The following is a 26,515-nucleotide window of genomic DNA, read 5'->3' as shown; positions in this document are numbered from 1 at the left end:
GAATCACCTCTCAGAAAACATAGTTCAAAAAACAACTTTAATTTGCTTTCATCCTGATAGACTATTCAATTCTTTCCAAGGCCTCAATTCCTGCTTAACAACAACAATCTGCATGAAAATAGGGTCTCTACCAGACTTGCCAGAAACCATTCCCAGGTAATGACCTCATTAATGGCCAAGATCTCCTATCTGTTTGAATACAATGCTCTGCCCTGAATAGCCATAAATATTATAACCTTTTTAATAAAGACTCAGCATACAGTTAGCTCCTGACCTCACAAACAAGCAAATCTTGTTTGGCTGTTTTTTTTTCCTGTTATGACGAGTAATTTCCAGCTCACAAATCAAAACAAATTTTTAAAAAAATGAAAAATCAGCAAGGATTCTAATACTTGAGCCCATGTTAATGTTGTGGGTGACTGGCAACCACTGTTCACTACCTCGACATCTGTCCTGATCCCAAACATGACCCATCTACAATTGACATAGCAGACTCCCGATGTATTATCATTATCTTCCTAATTGCCCCTTCACTACCTGGATGCGCTCCTTCTATGATTGAGCCCTTCTTCCAGTCCCTTTTAAGAATTTACCTGAACATTGCTGTGATGAAATGGTGTCCTGCTCTTCAAAGCATTCTCTCCAATGAGCTTCTCACTGTGCGTCCACCTTCTCCAGCTAGATCTTAACAAAGCATCAGCCCCTATTCCAGATGCACCTGTATGGATGTTATTCGTGTTTGCATTTGACTTTTATAATAACTGAAATATTTGGTTTAGCATTTGCGATATCAAAGTGAAATAAAAATTTGAAAGGGTTTGGGTACTTTGCGAATGTACTGAAATTCCAGACTTACTGCATCTGACTACTGAGACTTTAAAAACTGATAATTATCAATATTAAGAAATAGTTGCCCATTTCCAGATCTTGTAAGAGCTATGGTCTCCCTATGTAATGCTTTGTCATTGATGGATTTTTGAGGTGTGCATTACATTGCAAATGAGACAGCCCATTTCTCAAAATGAGTTCATACCTTGAAATAGTCAGAAACAGGGTTGAGATTATGGGTTGAGGCAAATGTACACTGTACATGCTCAACCCTGGCAGGTGTTCCAGCCATGTGTCTGCACAGGATAAACAGCAATGGCCTGAAGCCAAATGTCCGGGAGTGACCCCTGAGTCACAAATGAGGCTTTCATTCTTCTATCACTTCATCATCTTGTTAGCGAATGAAATTGGGTCTTGGCATTCTATCAAGTCGAACAGCTGAGTCAGCTGACTTTGGTATATTCTACATTAAGTAGAAAGTATCAAAACACTCAAGAGTACTCAACACATTAAGTATTGTAACTGCAGAACAATGCTTAATCTGTTGAGTACTTTTGACTGGTTCTCAGTTGCAAAATGTCACAAAGCAGGGGCCCAGAATTTTAAAGTTTAATGAAGAGACTTATTCTTGTAGGCTTTGTTATTCCTGTCTGCATTTGTAATCTTCCGAATGCTTATTATGTCAAAGGTCAGCCTTGTAGATGTTGTTCTGGAGCAGCTAAGTAATAACAGTCACACAAGTTGGATTAAGAAGAGGCCACTGAAATGTCGGTCAAGCTATCTGAGGGAGTTGACATTAGATGGGACAGAGAAACAGAAATCAAATGGTAGTGATGATAGTAATTTTTGAATATCAGCGTCAATCTTTGCTTGGTGGCAGCTTTTTACCTTTAAGTCAGAATGTCTTAGATAAGAATACAAAAGGTTATAGAACCAGAGCAGGGCGATGAATTTAAAATATAGATAAAGATTGAACAATGGTGATACAAGTGCAGTCGGTTCTGCGATAATGCATGTTTCTTCCATGCGAATTAGTCATAATGCAATTGAAGAATTTAGGCCATTATTTATAGAATGCAAATGTTACTTACCTTTATTGGTTATAACACGATTCCAACTCCATTGGTTTAAATGGTGCTGCCATTATGCGACTTTCTAATAATGCGGGGTAGCACAGGAACGGAAAAATCGTGTTATATCAGAACCAACTGTAAAAGGGCTCACTGGCTGACTCCTGTCTCCATATTCTGTGAACATTGTGGATTCAAGTTCCATTGCAAAGGCTTGAGCACATCATCTAGGCTGACAGGTCAGTGCAGTATTGAGTTGTATCAACGAAAGGGTGGGTTGGGCAATCAATTCTATTATTTTCAGTAATGCCCACAACCTGAGAATAAACATAGAAAAACACTGAGATTTATTCCACAGCTAATATCAATAATGTCCTGAGGTTATAAAAGCTGCTATATTATTGCATTGCCTTCTAGGTTCCACTAAATATCATGACAAAAATAATTTGTTAATGGCACCTCATGCAGAATGGAGCTTTTATCAACTGAATTAAAAATGATTGCCATGGTGTTCACACTCAATGTATATTTGATTTTTAAAAAGCAAATTGTGCATACGTTACATGTTGCTCCTACAATTATGGGCCTGCAATCTCATTTCTGCATTTGAAAGGTAAGGCTGCAGTGCAGGTCACTTACACAAAAGACTGACGTATTATACATGATATGGGTTCAACTGTTGGCAGGAAAGCCTTTGAGAAACCCATCACCTGTCCAAGGAGCACATAATCCGATTGAGATGCAATCAGGCACTTCAGTGGACAGCTTGGGACCTCCAACTGAGTTAAATCCCCTGTGCTGCAGAAACCCTGCCCTAGGGGCTAGCTGCTCCATATTACAGGCAGACCCACCTCGAGTCCTTAACCGAAATCACTGGAGGCAGGTGAGTGTGAGCAGTTTTGGAATCACAGTCATGGCATTGCCTGTAAGTGAAAAATGAATTAAATGCAACGCTATGAGGAAAAGGCAAGAAATTAGCATTAAGTTAAAATGTACAGAAATCATTATAGGGAATACAGGCCTATCTCAGCAGTTAGCTTCCTTCTCAATGATGGGTCACATGATCAATCTTTAAATTCCTTTTTTAGACAGGCCATCTGGGAGGTCACTGGTCCCTGGCACAGATCCATGTCCATTCTGAGGAATTCCAGAGTCACCACTAAATCCTAGTGGGCTCATTGATAATGGCTTTTAATTGGCTCAGTAATAAACTCAGTTAGCCAGTTTGTGGATGCATCACATTGCCCCATTTCTGCTGCTGACTAAATGGGGATCATTCTTCCCACAGGCAGGATTGAAACATAGTGACTCTCCCTGTCATTTTGCAGGCCTGTCCACCACCTCACTTACTCTGGTGCGAATCCATTTAGTCGCAAACTGTGCACCATGCTGGACTCCTTTTATCCTGATGCTGACTATGATGGAATTATCAATGCCGTATAGCAAAGAAACCTCGCAGGTACCAGCAAACCCAGCCATGGCTTTACCTGTTAAATCACAGGACTGTTGTGGTGAAACCCATCATGTCTGTCATGATTTTTGTACATTTTAACGTAATGCTAATTTCTTGCCTTTTCCTCATAACCCTGCAGATTGTTTCCATTCAATCACTGAAAGCAAATGAAAGTATCCAACGTAATTAACAGATTGAAGTAAAGAGTCTGCACTTCAGTACAGATTTAACGGCAAATTGAAAAATAGCAAAAAAAAAGCCAACACAGATTGAAGTACATTTAGCTCCAGGAAAGTCACAAATGAGAAGGGCTAATTAACATCCAAAGATTCACAATGTATTGCCTGCTTTGGAGATCCAGTTTAAACAGACTCGAAAATTGTAGTGCTGGAAAAGCACAGCCGGTCAGGCAGTATCCGAGGAGCAGGAGCATTGGCGTTTCGTGTCTTATGAAGGGTTTGCACCCTCCTGCTCCTCCGATGCTGCCTGACCAGCTGTGGTTTCTCAGCACGACACTTTACGACTCTGATCTCCAGCATCTGCAGTCCTCACGTTCTAGATTAGAGCGGTGCTAGAAAAGCACGTAGGACAGGTCATGAGGATGGTGCTGAGCTGAAAGGTTGGAACTAGGGTGAGGTGGGGGAAGGGGAAATGAGGAAACTGGTGAAGTCCACATTGATGCCCTGGGGTTGAAGTATTCGAGTTGGAAGATGAGACGTTCTTCCTCCAGGCGTCAGGTGGTGAGGGAGTGGCGGTGGAGGAGGCCCAGGGCCTGCATGTCCTCAGCAGAGTGGGAGGGGGAGTTGGGCCATGGGGTGGTGGGGTTGATTGGTGCGAGTGTCCTGGAAATGTTCCCTAAAGTGGTCTGCGAGAAGGCATCCAGTCTCCCCAATGTAGAGGAGACCACATCAGGAGCAACAGATACAATAAATGACATTGGTGGATGTGCAGGTGAAACTTTCATGGGTGTGGAAGGCTTCTTTGGGGCCTTGGATGGAGGTGAGGGGGGAGGTGTGGGCGCAGTTTTTTTTCAATTCCGGCGGTGGTGGGGGAGGGTGCCAGGAGCTCCCAGTTTAAACAGTCATCAGACCTCCTAATGTCAATAAAGGAATTAAAGTTAACAGCGTTCAACAAACAGGTCCACAAGTCTTCCACGTCTGGGAGAATAGAAAAATGTCCAAAGTTCCTGAATATATCAGAGACTTGAGAAAATTATGAGGTGTCTGGACATAGAATCCCTATGTGGAACCAAGCCATTCAGCCCATCAAGTCCACACTGAGCCTCTGAAGAGCATCCCACACCCCTATCCTAACCCTGTAACCCTGCATTCCTGATGGCTAATCCACCTAACCTACAGATCCTTGGACACTATGGGCAATTTAGAATAGCCAATCCACCTAAACTGTGCATTTTTGCACTGTTGGAGGAAACCAGAGCACATGGGGGAAATGCACACAGACACGGGGATTATGTAAAAACTCCACACTATGATGAAGAACATCCCCAAAAACTCAAAGAAGTAAACCCTCTTCTATCTGTCTCTTCCTCATAGTCTCTGGAACAATATCTACCATATTAATCCAATTTATAAGCAATTCCAATCCTGCAATAAACTATATCTTATTGAAAGTAAGAGCCTCTTCTCATTTAACCATTAAATGGTTTACCTCCACCACACTGGTCCAAGCAGATCTTGTAAATTCCAACAAGGAAACAGGATCTGACAGAAAATCTACTTCTAGCTCATACAAGATGATGACCAGTTGTGAGGATTTGTCTTACAATAGAGTTGAGGCATTGAAGGGTGCAGACATTCTAAGCAGCATGTTCCTCACAAATTGGACTTATCAGCCATATCAGAACACATCAAACTGGAATAGAAGGAAGTCAATGCTCTTTTTCAGGGGACTGCTTACAAAGATGTTACTCACAATTACTATCTACCTTGATGTCAGTACCAACATATCTTGATGCCTAACCTAGTCACAAAGAGCTCATCATGGTGGAGACCTCTGCTCTACATGCCTCAGGTAATTTTAGATTATTTTTGACAGGACCTTTGCATTGGTGTGTTCCTTAATAATCCAAAAGACAATCAGACTTCCAATTATTTGTTTAATTTGGCTAGAAACATCTGGCCTGCAATAAAAACTATCTTCAGTTCACTTTCTCCCATCAGCAATGCAAATACTTTTCATTGAGAGGAGAGTTTTAACTCCAATGTGTAGTTATATGAAAGCATATGCCTGTGGTGATTTAATATGATAACCCTCTGATCTGAACTGGATATTGTATCTTTTACACGCAAAGAAGAAATCAAAGTAAATTTCCCTCAAACTCAATTCTCACTGAGAAAGCAAGAAGCCAGCTTTTCTTTTCATTCACTAAATTACCTGATTTGAGATCACCTTTCTTTCTGAGACACCCTACAAACTGCATTAACCAGATTTCTCATTTTAGTTTTCTCTTCAGGATGTTGCGTCCAGAGAGTTGCTCAGAAGCCTGACTGCTTCATCTGCCGCTTTGTTCTTTTCTCAGTGTTTCTAGCCCATGATAAGATTATAAGAAATCACAAAATTTATTGCTGAACAAAGAGACCTTGGAGTGCAGGTTCATAGCTCCTTGAAAATGGAATCGCAAGTAGATAGGATAGTGAAGAAGGCGTTTGGTATGCTTTCCTTTATTGGTCAGAGTATTGAGTACAGGAGTTGGGAGGTCATTGTTGCAGCTGTACAGGGCATTGCTTAGGCCACTGTTGGAATATTGTGTGCAATTCTAGTTTCCTTCCGATCGGAAAGATGTTGTGAAACTTGAAAGGGTTCAGAAAAGATTTACAAGGATATTGCCAGGGTTGGAGGATCTGAGCTACAGGGAGAGGCTGAACAGGGGTGACCTTATAGAGGTTTACAAAATTATGAGGGGCATGGATGGGGTAAATAGACAAAGTCTTTTCCCTGGGGTTGGGGAGTCCAGAACTAGAGGACATAGGTTTAAGGTGAGAGGGGAAAGATATAAAAGAGACCTAAGGGGCAGCTTTTTCACACAGAGGGTGGTATGTGTATGGAATGAGTTGCCAGAGGATGTGGTGGAGGCTGGTACAATTGCAACATTTAAGAGGCATTTGGATGGGTATATGAATAGGAAGGGTTTGGAGGGATATGGGCCGGGTGCTGGCAGGTGGGACTAGATTGGGTAGGGATGTCTGGTCGGCATGGACAGGTTGGACCGAAGGGTCTGTTTCCATGCTGTACATCTCTATGACTCTATGACTAAAATTATATTAAGACCTCACACCTGTTCACTGAGATTGAAATTTTTGCATCAATTTATTCACAGGATGTGGACATTGCTGGCTGGGCCAGAATCTATTGCTCACTCATAACTGCCTTTGAGAAAGAGATGGCGTGCTGCCTTCTTGACTTGCTGATATCTATGTTATGTAGGTATCTTCACAGTTCTGTTGGGGGGAGAGTTGCATGTGTTTTGCCAAGCAATGCTGAGGAAATGATGATATAGTTCCTAATCAGTAGAGTGTGTGACACAGAGGGGAACTTGAAGGATATAGGTGTTCCCATGTATCTCCTACCTTTATCCTTCTTGGTGGTGGATGTCAAGGGTTTGGAAGGTTCAGCCTTGGTGAGTTTTTGCAATGAATCTTGTAGATAGCACACATTCTTTCCATAAGTGTCAGTGGTGATGATAGAGAATGTTGAAGGTGTCAGATGAGGTGCCAATCAAACACCTTTGTCTTGGATGATGTTAAGCTTTTGAGTGTTGCTGGAGCTCCATTCCTCCAGATGAGTGGAAAATAATCTATCACGCTCCTCACTTGTCCCTAGATGTTAGACAGGCTTTGAGGAGTCAAGAGAAAACTGTCTTGCTGCAGAATTTCCTGCTTCTGACCTTTTTTTTCAGCCTGTCTCAATATTTTAAATTATAATCAATGACAACTCCCAGAATAAAGTTGTGGAGAACCTCAGCGACGGTAATGCCTTTGAATGCCAAGAGAGGTGGTTAGCTATTCTCTTGTTGGGAGATGGACATTGTCAGCGCCATTGGCAACTCCTCAGATACAGAAGTAGTCCATGTCCAAATATATCAAAATGTGGATAATATCCATACTTTGGTGGAAAAGTGTCTGGTAACATTGGCACCACACACAAACCACGCAACAACCATCTCCAATAAGAGACAACTTAGCACTGCCACTTGGCATTCAATGGCAATCACTGAATCCCCATTATCAACATCCTAGGAGTTTACTAATGACCAGAAATGGAACTGGACTAGCCAATATCACTCAAGAGCTCTGATATCATCCAAAGAAAATCAAGTGGATTCATTGGCATCACGTCCACAAATATCACTTACCCCACCATATCTGTAGCAGCAATATGTGCCATCTACAATAAGCACTGCAGAAATTCACCAAAGATCCTTAGACAGCAGTTTCCAAATACATGATCACAACCACCTTGAAAGACAATGGTAGCAGATATGGGGAACACCTATACTTGGAAGTTCTCCTCCCAGCCATCAACATCTTGAGTTGAAAATATATCACTGTTCCTTCAGTGTCACTGGGTCAAAATCCTGGAATTCCCTCCCTAATAGCAACAAAACATGAACTGCAGTGGTTCATGAAGGCAACCTGCTACCACCTTCTCAAGTGCGATAAATGCTGGCCAACTTGTGATACCCATGTCCCATGGATCAATATAAGGAAAATAAAACTATTGCTGGTGTAATGTCAGGGTCCATGTCCTTTGCAGTATCTGGTGCTTTCTGCAATATTATTTTGATATCGCCTGAAGTGAATCAAATTGGCATAAGATTGGCATCTGTGATGCTGGGGGATGAAGATGAACTGGATCAACCATTTTGTACTTCTGACTAAAGTTGATTATGAAGGCTTCAGCTTTGTCTTTTGCACAGAATGTTGGGATCCCTCAGCATTCCAGCTTTGAAGATGGGGATATTTGTACAGCCTTCTCCTCCTCCAGTGAGTTATTTTATTGTTCATCATAAAATCTGGATGTGGCAGGTCTAAAGAGTTAGATCTGATCCATTGATTGTGGGATCACTGAAGTTTGTCAATTACATGGCACTTGCATTGTTTGGCATACAAGCAGTTCTAAGTTTCACCAGGTTGACACTACATTTTTAGATATGACTGATGCCATCTCAGCTCTTCATTGAACTAGGGTTGAACCCCTCGCTTAGTGGCTATGCTGGGCCTGAGTTTACGGATTGATGTTGAATAGAGTTCTGCTGCTGCTGATGGCCCACAGTGCCTCATGGATGCCTAGTCTTGAATTGCTACAACTGGTCAGAATCCAGTTCATTTGACACTGTAGTAATGCCAACAATGAGATGGAAACTATCCTCAATGTGAAGATGGAAGTTAATTTCCATAACGCCTGTGCAATGGTCACTCCTATTGTTCCTTCCTTGACAGAGGCATTTGCTGCAGATAGATTAGTAAGGTTGAGATTATGTCCATAGTCCTATCACTGATAGTTCCCTCACCACCTGCCACAGGCCAGTATTTTGCCTTCAAGGTATGGCCAACTTGGTCAATGGAGATGATATCGAGCCACTGTTAGCAAGTTCATTGACTTCTTCCAATTATTTGACAGTGGACCTGCCCTTACAGTACAGGGGTTAAAATTTTGTCGGTTTCAATTAAATGGAGGCTTCCCTGTCTAATCCACCCGAGATTGGTTGAAATGGACATTCATGGCAGTCTACAAAATAGCCCAGTTGACATTAGCGCCTCTCTTCAATGCTGCAGCCTCTTTTTTATAAATGACACAATATGTTCAGATAATTTAATCCCTATCTAAATTTCTGCTCAGTGTGTTGGATTAAAATTACCCCAATACCAAAGTAACAGTGTTGTTTTTCTAAAGGCCTTTGCCTTCTTTCTGGTCATTTCAAATTGCTTTACACTCGTAACTTGAGCTGCCTTATTTTAGACTGCAGCCATTAGTTTTCATGGTATCACAGCCGTTCAGTGTCAGTAATTGAAGCACTTCACTGTCAATATGGTATTTTCTGACGACTTGACTAAGTGACTGTGATGATCAAGTTTTAAATACAGATTAGCATTTAGACACCATTCCAGGAAAGACAGCATTTGTTTTCTTTCAGACTTGAATTTGAAATTTTAATTAATTCTTTTGATTTGATTTGGATTAATTCATAGAGATTCGATTTACAGGCCAATTAAGATATTCTTTATTATTTGCATCTATCTCTTCAAGAAAATAAAGTTGTCTAGCTTCAGACAATCAAAGATTTGGATTTCACTTCCCAAATCTGTGCTATCAGGCAGTACCCACCTTCACCTTATTTGATCTGAACTCACCCATATAGGAGCATTTTAATAGCCCAAATATTTCCCTGAGACAGGTCTCATGCTTGATTGTTCTTCATGATTCCTGATGAAGGGCTTTGGCCCGAAATGTTGATTTTCCTGCTCCTCGGATGCTGCCTGACCTGCTGTGCTTTCCCAGCACCACTCTAATCTAGACTCTGATCTCCAGCATCTGCAGTCCTCACTTTTACCCTGTACTTCCCCTTGCCTATGGAAGCCGTTTGGTAATTCCAATTCTCAATTTTGTCACCCAGAGCATTCCACCCACTTGGTTTAAAAGAAAAGCACAAACTAAAACTAAATTTTGACTTTATGCAATGATATAAAAAGTGATAGCATGTCAATTATCAAGCATTGATAATACCTCCACAATCTTTGATCCTTCTTCTCAACTAGACTTTTGATAAGAAAGGGTGAAAAGTTATCAGGTGTAGTTGGTAATGGAATAATTTGATCAGCCATGATTTATTGAATGGCAGGACAGGCTCGAGAGCAGCCTACTTCTGTGCTTAATTCACGTGTTCATATGTTTGTAACTAACACCATTCCAGATCTCATCTAAAGATGCTAACTATCCTCAAACCAATTACTTTCCACAGATATCTACAACATTTCATGATATTGAGATATTGTTAATTAACTATTATGATTCAGAAACACATACTTATGTAGTCACCCTATTACTCTTTTTCATTGAAATTCCTGGCTGGTTAGAGGGTTAAAAGTGTACGTAGTTTATAAAAAAATTTTCTTTATCAACCAGATTGAATGTAATCCAAGATAAATGTTCATCCCAGTACAGTATTAAATTTGTAACATTTTACATTCTGAAGTAATATAATACTGTGCAATATTATATGAAATTCATAGAATTTCACATGATAGCAACAGGTCATTTTGCTCAACAGCTTTACGCTAGTGTTTGTGTTCCAATGGACCATTTCCCACCTTGTTTCAGCTTACCCTATTAGTATATCCTTCTATTTCGTTCTCTCTCATTAACTTTTGTAGAGATATCGTCACCAAAGTTCAAACAGATAATAGGCTGCTCTCTCATTATAGAGAGAGTGACAACTAGTATGGAAATTTAACCTGAGGGTCACCATTCCTGAGGGTCACCTGAGGGGAGGAGATGAGATGGAGGGCCCATCATAGTAACCGCTTCACCTTTTACTGTTGTAGCTTTCCCTTAAATAATCCATGCTATTTGCTATAACCATTCCAAAGAGTACCGATTTCTACATTTTCACCAGTCTCTGAGAAAGGTTTTTTCCCTGAAATCCTTAATAGATTTAGTATTAGTGACTATCTTGTATTTCCAGACCCTAAATTGAATTACAGCCTCATCCATACTTTCAATAGCATTCGCAATCTCTTCTTTAAAAGGAAATTTTTAAAAAAACCTGTTGACCTCCAGCAAGTCAAAATGAATGAAAGTCAAATCTTCCACGGTTAACCTGGAGTGAGCTAGTTTGGGATTGTGCCAGAGGAATGTGTAACGTCTGGCCACAGAGCTAATGTTTGGACTGCAGCAGATGAATGGTTTATGACTCAATCAAAACAGCAATGTTTTAACATGACACTAAAAGATTCCAATGCTGTCAGCTCATATTTTATGGAAATCTGATGCAACTTGTGTGGATTCTGGATAAACCAGGGTGTCCAGTTCTTTCTGGTCCTTTTTATGACTACAGTAGATCCTCATCTTGGGAACCATACAGAAGGAAAGCACGATATAAAGAAGTGTTTAGTGAAAAGTGTCTGTTAATGATTCAGATATAAATATTCCTTGATATATTAGTGAGCTGTATATGGATGTGGTGAATTTGAGCAGCGTTACAGTAAGGGTTGTTGCATCTGATGCCAATACTGTAAAGCAGAATTGATATAAGCATTACTTTCTGATGAAACCTCTTCTGTAATTAATTAAAAATGCAGTATTAGTTAACTGCGTGTTCCCTTGTCATTTACATGCATCTTGTCTCATGCATGTAACCAAGCTTGAAAGGTTACATTCGCTTCTGAATTAGTTAAGGTTTTGTTTATCATAATTATAAATTGTCTCAATTCTGTAAGAATTTAGGTTCGTCCAATTTAAAATAAGCAATCAAAAAGAATAATATGTAAAAGATATGGGTTGCGCACATAATTTGTCACCCAAAGGAAAGAAGGAACTCAGAGAGAGCAGAAAGCAAAACAAGCAACAATAACAACTCAGATCACTGCCATTTAACCTCATGGAAATACTTCAATTCTCTGAAATTGAATGACCACATTTCTCAGCAGCCACATGCATTGCTTGAATTTCTGTCAGAAGCCGTGAGGTATTATACTCACATGGGTTATTAATTTTACCAGTCTTTTGAATGTTCTGAGAAGTGCAGAATTGTGAGGACTAATGCTGTCATTGTACTGCAGGTAGTGGTTTGATACTTAACCACTGCCTGATCTGGGAGCAGCAACTCAGAACAGGGCTGACTTATTCCTTTGCCTCCACACTAGTTTTCAGGCAAAGCAGAGCTCCGTATGTTTGCACACTGAAATTTCATATGTAAAACATTGCCTATTGGTGTTTGAAATCCACTGGAATTTTTCATGTCAGTGACACATCCTTTGGGTTTTCACGAAGGCTAAGAACTTAAAGACATTCCAGTGATCCAGCTGGGAAAACCTCCATTTTACATGCGATAAAGTTCATTTTGAGTACATTGCAATCATTGTGCAGTTGTTCTATGTCTGCCCCTTCAAGGCCATATTATCCTAATAAGCCATTATCAGGCTAAAATCACATACCTTAAACTGCAGTCATTTTAAATACTCTGCATGATGGAATCATGATAAAAACAACAAATTTATGCAATGCCTGTAATTAAAATAGCATATTAAATATTCACCATTTTACAACAGAGACGTTATTTTGTTTTAAAAGGGAATTAATTGTGGAATTCAGTAGTGGTCAATAGCGAGCACGCAGGAAATGGGACCCCTGTCCATGCAGCTCTCATGATGTCCCAGCACTTTAACAGCACTCAAACATACAGCCAATGATGTATACAGCCTGGGAACTCAGAAATAAGTCAACTGTGATAGCACTTAAAAGTGGACAGCAACATTTAAAGGGGAGCTACAATCTGGCTGCCAATATCAGGAAACACCTTGTAACAAATCCTTTAATCATCTTATACACTTCAATTAAATCTTTCAGTCTTCCCAGTGAATAAAGAGTAAGGTCTGACAATTTGAGATGCTAATAAGACACAGTTTATGTCATCAAAGGAAGTAATATAATGTCATATGACTTTGCTTTCCAGTTGCAGCCTTGTGGCAAGATAGAGTCACCGTAAGATTTTTTTTTAAGGTCAGTCAACTTCTTACCTCAAGAGACTCTGTAAGTATTCTTTAGCAGTGCAACAAGACCGAGAACATAACCAACACACAAATACCCTTGTTATATTTGAGGTGTAAGCAAGATAATCTCACCTGGGCATGTCTGTGTTATCCCAGAGTGCTGGACACCAAGCCAGGACAAATTACCTCAGGTCTATGAGGTAAAACAATGACTGCAGATGCTGGAAACCAGATTCTGGATTAGTGGTGCTGGAAGAGCACAGCAGTTCAGGCAGCATCCAAGGAGCTTCTAAATCGACCATCGATGAAGGGCTTTTGCCCGAAATTTCGATTTCGAAGCTCCTTGGGTGCTGCCTGAACTGCTGTGCTCTTCCAGCACCACTAATCCAGAATACCTCAAGTCTATATCCATTCAGAACATTGATGTGATATGCTGGCTTGATTGCAATTCATTTAGTGCTGTTTCTTGACACAAAAATAGTTTAAAAGATTTCATCCTTGTATTAAAAACAAATAAATTTTCTTACATTGTGGTAAGCATAACACTTGGATTTTCTTGAAATACTTTGACATGCAACTGTAATTCCTTTAAAATCTCTGCCTGGAGACAGATATTTACAGACCAAGGGAGTTCCAAGTTTAAAATTGAAAAAGTTACTTTGCATACTGCAGCTATTTTTCAAGTGTTCATGTAAGGGTGGCACAGTAGCTCAGTGGTTAGCACTGATGCCTCACAATGCCAGGGACCCAAGTCTGAACCCTGCCTTGGGTGACTGTTTGAAGTTTGCACACCCTCCCTGTGTCTGCATGGGTTTTCTCCGGGTGCTCTGATTTCCTCCCACAATCCAAAGATGTACAGGTTAGGGTGAATTGGCCATGCTAAATTGTCTGCAGTGTTCAGGGGTGTGTAGGTCTGGGGTAAGTGTAGGGCAGTACGGGAATGGGTCTGGGTGGGTACTCTTCAGAGGGTCGGTGTGAACTTGTTGGGCCAAAGAGATTTTCACTGCACTATCAGCATTATGTTTGTTTATTACTCTACTGATATTAGCATCTTAATGGAATTTGTACAAGTGGCTTTTAAAACGTACGTCAGTTTTATTGCACATCTATTGTACAATTAAAATTGTATTACAGGTAACGAATGTAACTTAACAGTAATCTTTTATAAGTTTGGCTTGTTTAAAAAAAAGGACAGAATGAAATTTAATATAGAACTCTTTCTTCCCCCCTTTGACTGCCCAATGTTTCACTATATTTTATTCATATAGGAGATATACAGTATAATGGACTGTTAGTTTCCATTACATTCACACCCATACATGCACAGATAGACAGACAGGGCCATTGTGAATCTTTTCAAATCTCAGTGACAATGTAAAAGAAACCTGCAGAGTTGCTGGTCTGTAGAGCTTTTATTCAGTAGAAATTCCATCCACTATATTTTTCTCTCTTCTTATCCCTAGGATACTCCCATCCATCAGAAACTAAAGACAGCCATCAGGCCTCTTAACTGTCAAATCTTATTAAATCTTTTTTCTCCTAAAAGAAAACAACTCAGGCTTAAGGTCAGAAGGACATTCATTCCAGGACTGTAAGTTGGCTAATTGAAGCTAAATCTTGATGAAAAAAAAAGAATTTCAGTGACTTGCTTGTATGGGTGAATGCACGTCAATGGGACAAAAGACTCCATTATTGCTGTTTTGCAGCAAAGCGTACAGAATGTGAGTTTATGTGGTGAGTGAATTATGAGCCAAGTGTTAAGCAGACACTATTGCCAGTCTGGAAAGCAAACAGTAGCAGACAGTTGTCCACAGTATGCTCCATTTTGTATTAATGGCACATCGTTCATAAGTAAAATTGAAATGGCAGCTTGAGCAGAGATCTATGCTGCTTCCCCACAGCTAATTCATCAGACCAGCAGGAAATTACATGGTTCATGTGGAGTTTTATTGGACAATTAACTTTATAACAAAACATGCAAGCCTAAGTGGAGGCCTCAGCCCTCTGTGTTAATTCCTTTGTGTACTGTATTTCACTGCTTAATCGCACAATCCTTTACAGTAGCCAGGCAGGTCAATGAACTCAACAATGCAAATGATGTGGGGAATCTCTCAAAAGTGGAAGTCTCAGTTTATTTTTTCAGGTCATTGTTTGTCAGGAGTACACGATTACAGTATCCTTATATCCTTTTCTAAAAAGATGTGAAAACATAGATTAAGGTCAAGTCCAGTTCAGTGGAAACGCTGTGCCTGCACTAACCATTTCTTGTTCTGCGTCCTGAGGAAGGGTTACACCCGAAACGTTGACTTCTCCACCTCCTGATGCTGCCTGACTTGCTGTGTTCTTCCAGCCTCCCGCCTGTCTACCATTTCTTGTGGCTGTGAGATAAAGAAAGGTAGATGTTTTGAATTTGAATCACCTGCAAAACACTAGAATTATAATCCCACAACATTACGCTAATCCTAATTTGATTCTTGAAAACATAACTCAAATACAAAAGTCCTTCAACCTAAAAATCAGAAGAGATAAAAAAAAAAGGTCTTATACCCATAGTATGCTTCAAACTATTTTGTGTATTTTGTTGGAATTTGATTTTCTTTTACATGTGTGTGGTCAAATTTGAAGTTTGTAGCATTTGTATTTATCGTGAAAGTTCTGCATCTTTCTTTGTCAGGCTAGTTGTCATAATCCTGGACTACAACAATGTATTTGCTGATTCTGCCAGCGGTTTATTATAATAGAATTATCACAGGCTTCATGCATTGATGAATAAGGATCATTACAGATAACCTATCGAGGTGATGAATGATATTCCTTTTGTTTTGCAGTACTATAAAAATAAGAGATAAAAAGACTTAATGCACAATGTTAAGTAAGTACTATGAGTTGTGAATACTGGGTCTATCCAGGTGCACTTCAAACAAAACATTTTGGTGAAAGAAGATGAAAAGATGAAGAACACTTAAAATTGGAGGAATTCATAGGTGCATATATTAAAAAAATGACAAAACATGATTATTTTCTGTAAAGGCAATGTTCAATTGTAGTCTGCAGAAAGTACCAGTCTGGGAAAACAAGAGTTTAAGCCAAACTGAAAAACTAACTTCAAAAGGTTTTTGACTTCAATGGAAGAAAAGTGCTAAGAGAAATTACTCTAAATATTAGTGCTGAAAAATCACTGTCCTTCATGAAAATGTTTCAGAAAATGCACGATAGTAACAAGAAAAGACACATTCAGGCAACTCTATTTGGAAGTTCCAGGAAGAAAAATGCTTTTGTGTTTGTCTTGGTGGTAGTGTGTTTTAAAAGTATAAGGTGAGATTTTTTTTTAAAAATTCACTCATAGAATATGGGCATTGCTGACCAGGCTGCACTTACTACCCATGCCTAATTGCCCAGACGGCTGTTAAACATCAACCACATTGGTGAGAGTCTGGAGTCACATGTAGGCCATACCAGATAGGGACAGCAGACTTCCTTCCTCAATCAGATGTGTTTTTCCAACAACTGACAACGGTTTCCTGGTCATCATTAGATCCTTAAGTCAGATTTTTATTGAATTCAAATTTCAATGTCTGTCACGACAGGACTTAAACCATATCTGGGTCTCTGGATTAATAGTCTAGCAATAATACAGTGAGCCATTACTTCCCCTAATTTCAGTTAATGATTAAGAATTCTGATATAAAATAAGGCAAAATCCTCCTGCAAATACACAGCAATTCACTTTGCATTTGAAAGAGAAAAATACGTTCAGACTTAATCTCTTTTAGGACCCAGATGGGAATATTGATGTTAAAGTTTAATTGAAATATTAGTCAATTAGGCTTTTTCAAGTTCTAACATGACCTGTAGCAGACTTCCAGTATTTTCATGTTTTCATGTCAATGGGAACTTGTTGCCTGCTGTAAGGCTATGTTAGGTGATGTTTATGTTACACCAACTCTGCCAATTATACTGACATTACACACCAACAGTGGGTGGAGACATGAGGTGGAATTTTCCTAATTGTTGTATGAAGTTGCCAATGATGAGAAATTTGCAAGAGCGTGATAAAAATGACAAATGAGTTTCTCAATGTCAAAAAACAATAGTCTGACTTTCCCCTCAAGGTTTCGTTGGCTCAATAGCAATCCTGCTTGTAAGATCAAGGGCCCAACTTGCATATATTAACATCTCATTATTAGTTGATCTCATCTCAGTCTATGCAGATTGGAAGGGTCCCAGATATTAATGAGAAACTAGAAGGCACCAATTTGCTACTTGAAAAGTCTGAGCAGTTAGGAGAAGCTTGCTGGTATTTTTTCTGGACCTTCACATTGGTTACTACTCCCCAGCACACTCAATGGGCAATGACCCCTTCCACTCTCAGTCCACTGAAGCCATCATGGAGAGATCACCAGCCTCAGCACATCATCATGGCCGATCACAGACTAACTCAGAACACGCTTCAGCACAAACCACTGCACTTTGGAACTCACCAACTCTTTGTACACAGGGACATGTACCCATTTCATCCACATGCAAACGATGTATTCTCTTAGTTTGCTTTCTTAGTATTCACTCACTTTGTGTTTTCTTGCTTGTTCATAGTATCTCTCCCTGTACTTCCTTTTTAGTGCAGACAGCAAGTTAGGCATCAAAGTTTGGATGTGTTGGTGCAGGGCATCATGCTACAACAGTGCTACCTATGCTATGTGCCAGCAGTTTGCATGTCAAACACATTGCATGTGATTCAACAAAATGGCCATGTCCCAAAGTCCCCAGTCAGTGAAGGAAGACATTAATGGGTTGTTACCACAGTTGGTCGAGGGGACTGTCTGATTTCAGTCAAGGGGTTGACCACAGTTAATCAGGCACTAAGACCAGTCAGGGTCTGGGGAGCTAAGTCTTCGTAGTAGTATGGGCACTGGGCCACAGTCTCTTGCCCAGGTCAAGCTGGCCTGTCCAGACAGTACAGGTAAGTTAATCAGGGAGCTGTAGAGATATCAGTCGAGTGGCTAGGCCATCCTCCATTGCGACCTTCCTCACACATCAGCCCAGAGTTCACAGTCCACAGTCAGTCCCTGGGGGTGTAGCCAGTTGGGATGAAGTAGGTGAGAGGATGTTTATCAGGGTAGTCCATGCCATGTTGTGGAAAATGGGGATCTCAAATGTGGAGATTGGAGCCATTATGCTGGAATGCAGAGGGGATATTGACTGTCAGGTGTGAGGTGGTATGATATAAAGATAGAGTCTGATATAGTAGCAGAGGGAATGGGGATCTGAGGGAGGGGATGTCACAACTTCCCACTATGCTGATATCATGGCAAGAACAGTGGATTGCAATAGTGGGGATAGTTGTGTAACAGATTAAGGCTAATGGGCTGACTAGGAAATGTCAGTAGTTAACTCAATGATTAAATGTTGATGGGGCTGACAGAGTAAATTTCACAAAAGTACACATAAAATGTTGGGGGGCAGGGGAGGTGGAAATAGAATGGAAAATGGGAACTCCCTCTTAGGATTTTGTTCCATCTTCCACTAAATCGCAATTGCACAATAAAAATGAAAAATGGTCACTAGTCTATTCACACTGGTGGAGTAAATTTCTTTTATTTTCTTTGCAAGGGTGGAGTGCGCTTATGGGTGATGTGAGACTCTTCAAGGAGAAATTGGATTAATCTGAGCACCAGTAGGCTTAATGATGATAGACATCGGGCATCAAATTATGCTGCAAGTACAGTTCATATATTGACCAGTAATGTATATTACTAAACTGGGGGTCTTGTGGTAGTATCCCTACCTCTGATCCAGGAGCTCAGATCCAAAGCACAACTATAATATCCTTGGACAGGTTGACTAAAAATACCTGTATATTACAACACTTGGTCACAAGTAATCATGGCAATATCGATGGCCATGAAATTAGTCCAACTAAACTTTGTAAAGCAGAATTAACCATAGGGGAATTTAAAGTGTCACCTGCATTATTTAATTCTCAAACTCATTCCAAGGTTTCCTAGCTGCACAAGGATATGGAGCTGCTATTAGTGAGAAGTGTAAGTGAAGTAACTGCACAGAGGCTAGTATCCCATCACCAAATCACCCTTTATTTACTTATGCATAGTACACCAGCTGTAGCCAGTCAGTTTGGAGTCAGTCACATGAACTGAGGAGGTTCTAATCTCCTGCTTGCATTGGTCAACCAGGACTTTCCTGATTGTCCCAGGTTAACAATCCCAATCAATGACTTTGTGGTCAATCTGGTTCCAATCAGTACAGGAAGCATGTGAGAACATCGGCTCTTCAGCCCAATGTTTCATTTTGTGACTGGAATGGAAGTAGCAAGGTAGTAGTACCCCCAATGCAGTATCCCAATTTATGTTCATGATTAGGCATGTGATGTATGCATCTGCTTTAGATGTAATATTTCAGGTCCAAATAGAGGCATTTCATCCTCCTCTTCGGATACCTCCATTTCTTGTTGCTTAACGGCCAACAGTAAAGCCTCATTTGTCTTCAATATGACTGCTCAGGAATCACATCACACATGTTAGAATACAGGCCTCCTATCAGCTTTCAGGAAACCAGGCGCAGACCTCAAACATGTGGCAGCAATGATCACAGATGAGTTGGACATCGATCGTGTAGAATCATTTACTTTCAATGTATTTAACCGAGTGATCTTATCATGCTTTTAACATGAGGGCATACAGTCAATAGGACTCTGTACCTGGGGAAAGTGAGTGATGTTTGCAAATCTCACTGCCCAGGCTGTAGCAGTGAGCTCACCATAGAAAAAAGATATTAAGCAGTGTGACCATGCACCAATTGAATTTCTGATATTCCTCATGTAGGTTCATTGCACTCAGCTGCTCCAACAATGCCAGGTGCTTTCATTGCTGTTGCCCTAATACAAGGACAACGTAATCAAGTTGAAGAAAATCAAAGGTAAGCAGAACAAAGAACAACTTCCAGCAGTTGGCTTTCCCATACTTGGATCAATCTGAAAGTGCTGTTGCAATACGCTGCACTGACCCAGGTAATTTTCTCCAACCAATCTGGTAGGATCTGGTACCACAATCATAGTCATAGAGTCATAGAGATGTACAGCATAGAAACAGACCCTTCAGTCCAACCCGTCCAGGCCGACCAGATATCTCAACCCAATCTAGTCCTACCTGCCAGCACCCAGCCCACATCCCTCCAAACCCTTCCTACTCATATACCCATCCAAATACCTTTTAAATGTTGCAATTGTACCAGCCTCCACCACTTTCTCTGGCAGCTCATTCTATACACGTACCACCCTCTGCATGGAAAAGTTGCCCCTTATGTCTCTTTTATATCTTTCCCCTCTCACCTTAAACCTATGCCCTCTAGTTCTGGACTCCCTGACCCCAGGGAAAAGACTTTGTCTATTTATCCTATCCATGCCTCTCATAATTTTGTAAACCTCCATAAGGTCATCCCTCAGCCTCCGACGCTCCAGGGAAAACAGCCCCAGCCTGTTCAGCCTCTCCCTATAGCTCAAATCCTCCAACCTGGCAACATCCTTGTAGATCTTTTCTGAACCCTTTCAACTTTCACAACATCTTTCCAATACGAAGGAGACCAGAATTGCATACAATATTCCAACAGTGGTCTAACCAATGTCCTGTACAGCCACAACATGACCTCCCAACTCCTGTACTCAATACTCTGACCAATAAAGGAAAGCATACCAAACACCTTCTTCACTATCCAATCTACCTGCAACTAGACTTTCAAGGAGCTATGAACCTGCACTCCAAGGTCTCCTTGTTCAGCAACACTCCCTAGGACCTTACCATTAAGTGTATAAGTCCTGCTAAGATTTGTTTTCCCAAAATGCAGCACCTCACATTTATCTGAATTAAATTCCATCTGCCACTTCTTAGCCCATTGGCCCATCTGGTCAAGATCCTGTTGTAACCTGAGGTAACCCTCTTCGCTGTCCACTACACCTCCAATTTTGGTGTCATCTGCAAACTTACTAACTATACCTCTTATGCTCGCATCCAAATCATTTATGCAAATGACAAAAAGTAGAGTGCCCAGCCATCTGCTATATCATGTACTTGTCTTTGCTGTTGCTACATGTGTCTTTGCTAAATATGGAAACCAACAAGAAGGAAAAATTGTTTGCACCAAATGGATTGCAGCAGTTCAAGAAAACAGTTCACCACCGCCTTCCTAAGGGAAACAAGGGATGGTCAATAAATGCTAACCTAGACAGCAATGGCTATGTCCAAAGAGTGAATTAAAATAAAGTCATAATGTAAATAAATCCAGCAGCAAATCTGCCGACACCAACCTGAAAATAGCACCAAGTTAAAGACCACTGCTATCTTTTATTAAGCTGGAGTCAAATGAGCAGGTAAATATCATACACGAAACCAGGAGAACCTGAAATGTTGCAAATAATGCCACAGAATATTTTGCATTCTGCTGAGAGGAATGTAGGAATCTTGTTTAATATCTCTTTTGAAAACCAGCTCTTTGCACTGCACTAAAGTGTCAGCTAAGATTATATATTCAAATCTCTGAAGTTGGTCCTGACCCCATAACCTTCTGACTCAAAGGTTACAGTGTTATCACTGAGCCAGGACTGACATCAATTTCCTAAATTACAAATTAGGTCAAATACTACACTTTGGCATTACATTTCCTACAGAGCAAAAATGATGACCCTTCAAAAGTATTTCATTGGCAATATAAAACACTTTGAGATAGACCACAGTAATGAAAGGCTCTCTGTAAATTCTTTCTTTAATTTAAAGTTGCTTGAAACTAATATTCCATCTTATTTAAGACCTTTCCTTATGCCTTTCCCTGCAAGTTCCTTGCAAATGTTTTCCCGAGTTTTGTATTTGCTTAATAGCCATTCATCACCAGCCCATCTCTAACACTATCCTCTAATGAAAGTTAAAAATCCAAAAGCTAGTGTGCTTCCAATTAAACCTGTTGGACTATAACCTGGTGTTGTGTGATTTTTAACTTTGTACACCCCAGTCCAACACCGGCATCTCCAAATCATGACTCTAATGAAAGGTTATTAACTTGAAATGTTAATTGTGTTTCCTGTGCTTCTCTTTCTACCATTTTTCCTTTTTTGTCTTAATTTTTTCAGCAAATCAGAAATCAGGTATCAAAGCACAAAATGCTGCATCAAGATGAAAGAGAAAGAGAAAGATGTTTGTTTTGAGCAGATAGAGATGGTAGAGTCAGTCTGGGGAAAAATCTATCTCAACGAACCAAAATGAGTAGGTCAAGAGAAAAGACAAACTTCAATAGAAGGGGCTAATGGGTTTAATGGAAAATATACAATCATCCACCATTCAGTCATGTTTCATATGTCCATCGTGTAAATTGGTGCAAAGTACAAGTATGGAAAAGGTACCTTTAATGAAGGAAACTACATTTATGACGTAGTAACTATTCACTGAAACATATTATTGTGAACAAAACAACATTCTGGACACATGACATTTAACAAGAAACAACATGAAGAGAGAAAAATCTACAGTGCATGTTGAAAGTAAATCAGTCTGGACAAGAGACATCAAAATAAAATTATTGTCTCAATTTAACTGAGTTTCTAACAGATGTGCTTTAAGTGCCAGTTCTGTAAGGAGTAAAAAAAGGTATTGTAACTTACACTTTTCAGATGCATTGTACTGATCTACTCAGTGTTGCATATTGCAATGTTGACATATGATAAACTGATGGGCCATATTATACTCGAGCCTCCTACTGAATATCACAGTTACTATCATTAACAATCAGCAGTAACTGTTTTGGGATCACCAGCACATTATTTTTTCTCTGCCTGGGTTTTTTTTCCCCTGTATAAAATGGAAAATAAATTCTGGAAACTTAAAACAATGATTTGTGATACCTATTACTATACATGGCTTTGGAAGGACTAGTACTTGACTGAGTGCAGTAAGCACCAATCACTGTGCTGATATCATAAGGACATGGTCAGGGAAAAGAAGAAGTTGACCATAAGATGTCAGAGCAGAAGTAGGCTATTCAGCCCATCAAGTTACGCTGCCATTCAATGAAATCATGGCTGACCTGACAATTATCAACTGCCTTTTCTTTTGACTCCGTTACTGAATGAAAATCTATTTCCACCTTCAATATACATAACAACCCAACCTCCACAGTCCACTGCAGTGAAGAATTTCACAGATTTACTACCATCCAAGAGAAATAATTCCTCCTCAGCTCTGTCTTAAATGGGCAGCCTCTTATTCTAAGATTATGCCCACTGGTCCTAGACTCTTCCACAAATGGGAAAACCCTTCCATATCTAACTTGTCAGAAGCTTGCACATTTCAATAAGGGCACCTCTCTAAATTCCAATGAGTACAGGCTCAAGCCATTCAATGTTTCTTCATAAAAGAGTGATCTCCACATCCAGGGTCAACCTAGTGAACATTTTGTAAATCACCTCCAATGCCAGTGTATCATGGCTTACATAATGGGACCAAAGCTGTTCATAGTATTCTAGCTGTGGTCCAATCAGTGTATAGTTTTAGCAAGACTTCCCTATTTTAATACTCCACCCCCTTTGAAATAAAGGCCAACATTCTATTTGCCTTCCTAATTACTTCCTAAACTTGCATGCTGATGTTTTGTGATTTATGTCCCAGAATCCCCAGTCAGCTCTTCTATTCTTCCTGCCAAAGTGTACCACCTTACACTTTCACACATTATATTCCATCTACCAAGTGGTTGTCTACTCAATTAACCTGTCTATATCGCTCTGCAGACTCTTTGTGTCATTATCATCATTTGCCTCCCCATCTATTTTTGTGTGGTCTGCAAAATTGGTGTCAGGACATTCACTTGCCTCATCCAAATCAATAACATATCGTAAATATTTAGCACTGATCTCTGTGACGTTCCATGAATTGTCATCTTGAAAATGCCCCCTTATCACAATTCTATTTTCTATAAGTTAGCCAATCCTCTATCTACATTAATATACTACTTCCTACACCATGGACTCTTACCTTATTAATTAGCCTAACTCCAAATATGTTATAGCCACTGCTTCCCACTTAATCTATCCTGCTTGTTACCTCCTCAAAACATTCTACTAACTTTATCAAGCAGGATTTCCCCTTTTGTGAAGTTATGCTGCCTCTGCTTGATCATATTATACATTTCTAAATGCTCTATTACATCCTTTATAATCAGCTTAAACATTTTCCCATGAACAATATAAGAAGCATGAGGTCGTGTAGAAGAGATTCACCAGGATGTTGCCTGGGATGGAGTACTTTAGCTATGAGGAGACTCGGGATAAGCTCAGGATTTTTCTCTTGGAGCAGTGTAGGATGAGACGGGACCTGATTGAGGTCTCTAAGATTATGAGGGGTATGGACATGGTGGATAGAAAAAGCTTTTTTTTAAGCCAAAGGGTCAATCACAAGAGGGCATATTTTTAAAATGAAAGGAGGAGATTTAGATGTGATTTGAGGAAATTTTCTTTCACCCAGAGACGATCGGCATCTGGAATGCAGTGCCTGGGAGCGTAATTGAGGTAGGAAATCTCACAACCTTTAAAAGTAAATGGATGAAACATAAAATGTCATAAAATTATGGGCCCAGTGCTGGAAGTTGAGACTAGTGTAGATTTAGTGTAGCTTTAGCAGTACAGACTTGATGGGCCAAAGAGTCATTTTTGTCTCCATCCTCTTTTAAATAAAGGTGTAACATTGTCACTCTTCCACTCGTCTGGGCATTTCCAGAAGCTAAGGATTCTTGGAAGATTACTACCAGTACAATACGGACTATTTCTGTTGGTCCTCTTTTTAATACCCTCAGGCATTGGTTTCGCTCAATTGGCTGGATGGTTAGTTTGTGAAGCAGTGTACTACCAATCAGTTTAGGTACAATCCCACCACTGGCTAAGGTTAGCATGAACGTGTCTCCTTCTCAACCTCTCCTCATGCCTGAGGTATTGTAACCCTCAAGTTAAGTCACCACAAATTGTCTTTCTCTAATGAGAGAGCAGCCTATGACGTGGTAAGGATACAGAGACTTGAATATCCTAGGATGCATCCCATCATGTTCAGGGGATGTATTGGTCTTTAGCCCCATTAGTTTCCTGAGCAGTTTTTCTCTATTGATAGTTTTTATTTATTTTAACTCTTCCTTTTACCCCTTGATTATTTAATATGTGTGCTTGGAGACAGACCTGAAGCTAGCATACTCATAAGCTCTACAATGATGCAGGTCATTATCAAATATGATGTAAATTATTACAGTAATGTAATCAAATTCATACTCTTTAATCATTGAGACTCTTATGGTTAGACAAGAAAGTTGGCTATCCAACTTGTTACATGACTTCAGGTTTGAATGAACCCACGTGCACAATACCAATGTTAGCTTTTTGAAAGATTAGTCCCATTTCAAATATATATTCGATTCCTTTTTAGAAAGATACCCCTGAATTTCATTCCTTTTCCTTTCATTTCCAGATCACAACGACTTGCTGCATAAAGAAAGACTCTCTTCTCCCCCCAACTGTTTCTTCTACCAATTATTTTAAATCTGTTACATTTGGTTTCTGATGCGCCTGCCATTGGCCATTGCCCATTGGTGATGGTTTCTCTTATTTTATCACCACCAAGTCATCCATGCAGAAGAATTGTTCATTTACTAATAAACAGAATTGCAGCTGAGTGTCAATATATCCTCGATAGGATTAAGAAAAGGCAAAGCTAAGATGTGAATTTTGGCTCCAGACACTCGGAACAAAGCTAATGCAAGCAATTACATGGAAAGAGAATAAGCAAACCAGCTTCTGAATATACAGTCAATATAATATAGGCCTGTTTTTCTGTAAAGAAGAAAGCATTCAATAAATACTCTATAAAATGGATCAAGAAGCTATCAATAATAAACTCATTCAAGTTTAAGATCCACTCCAGACTTCGGGCAGGAAAATCCAACCTGGCACTGCAGTGTAACACTGGGGTATTGCACTATTGGAGTACTGGAGTTGCACTGCTCCAAATGAGATGTTAAACTGAGATTTCTTGGGTGGATATAATGGTATGATTTCAACAAAGAGCAGAAAAATTAACCTCCTGCCCTGGCTAATAATAATCCCCCGAACAATGTCACAAAAACAGATTATTGGATTAATTATCATGATCCATGTTGGCTAGGTACAAATTGACAGCTAAGTATCCTGCACAACAATATTAAGTACACTTTCAAAATATTTCATTGACTGTAAAGCACTTTGAATTCTTACTAAAAGTGCAATATCAATAGCAGCATTTCTTTTCTTTTTTACTGAACTTGTAAGACTGTCAAGGCTCACTCTTACATACACATTTTTGCCTTGGTTGTGGATTTCCTAAACTCCATGTATTCATTGGACAGTTTGGTTTCAAAACTGCCGA

The 26,515-nt window shown here is 39.9% G+C and overlaps 1 long non-coding RNA gene across 1 annotated transcript; it reads left to right on the top strand.

The window, feature by feature from the left end:
• Positions 1-19,916: 19,916 nt before the first annotated feature.
• On the top strand, positions 19,917-25,934 carry LOC140455131 (uncharacterized). Its single transcript, XR_011952780.1, has 3 exons — positions 19,917-20,012; positions 24,596-24,639; positions 25,583-25,934. It is a non-coding gene; the product is annotated as an uncharacterized lncRNA (long non-coding RNA).
• The last annotated feature ends 581 nt before the right edge of the window (positions 25,935-26,515 follow it).

This window comes from Chiloscyllium punctatum, chromosome 3, assembly GCF_047496795.1.
Source record: "Chiloscyllium punctatum isolate Juve2018m chromosome 3, sChiPun1.3, whole genome shotgun sequence".
NCBI lineage: Eukaryota > Metazoa > Chordata > Chondrichthyes > Orectolobiformes > Hemiscylliidae > Chiloscyllium > Chiloscyllium punctatum.
Note: the sequence above shows the minus strand (reverse complement) of the source record. Positions and strands in the feature narration are given on the sequence as shown.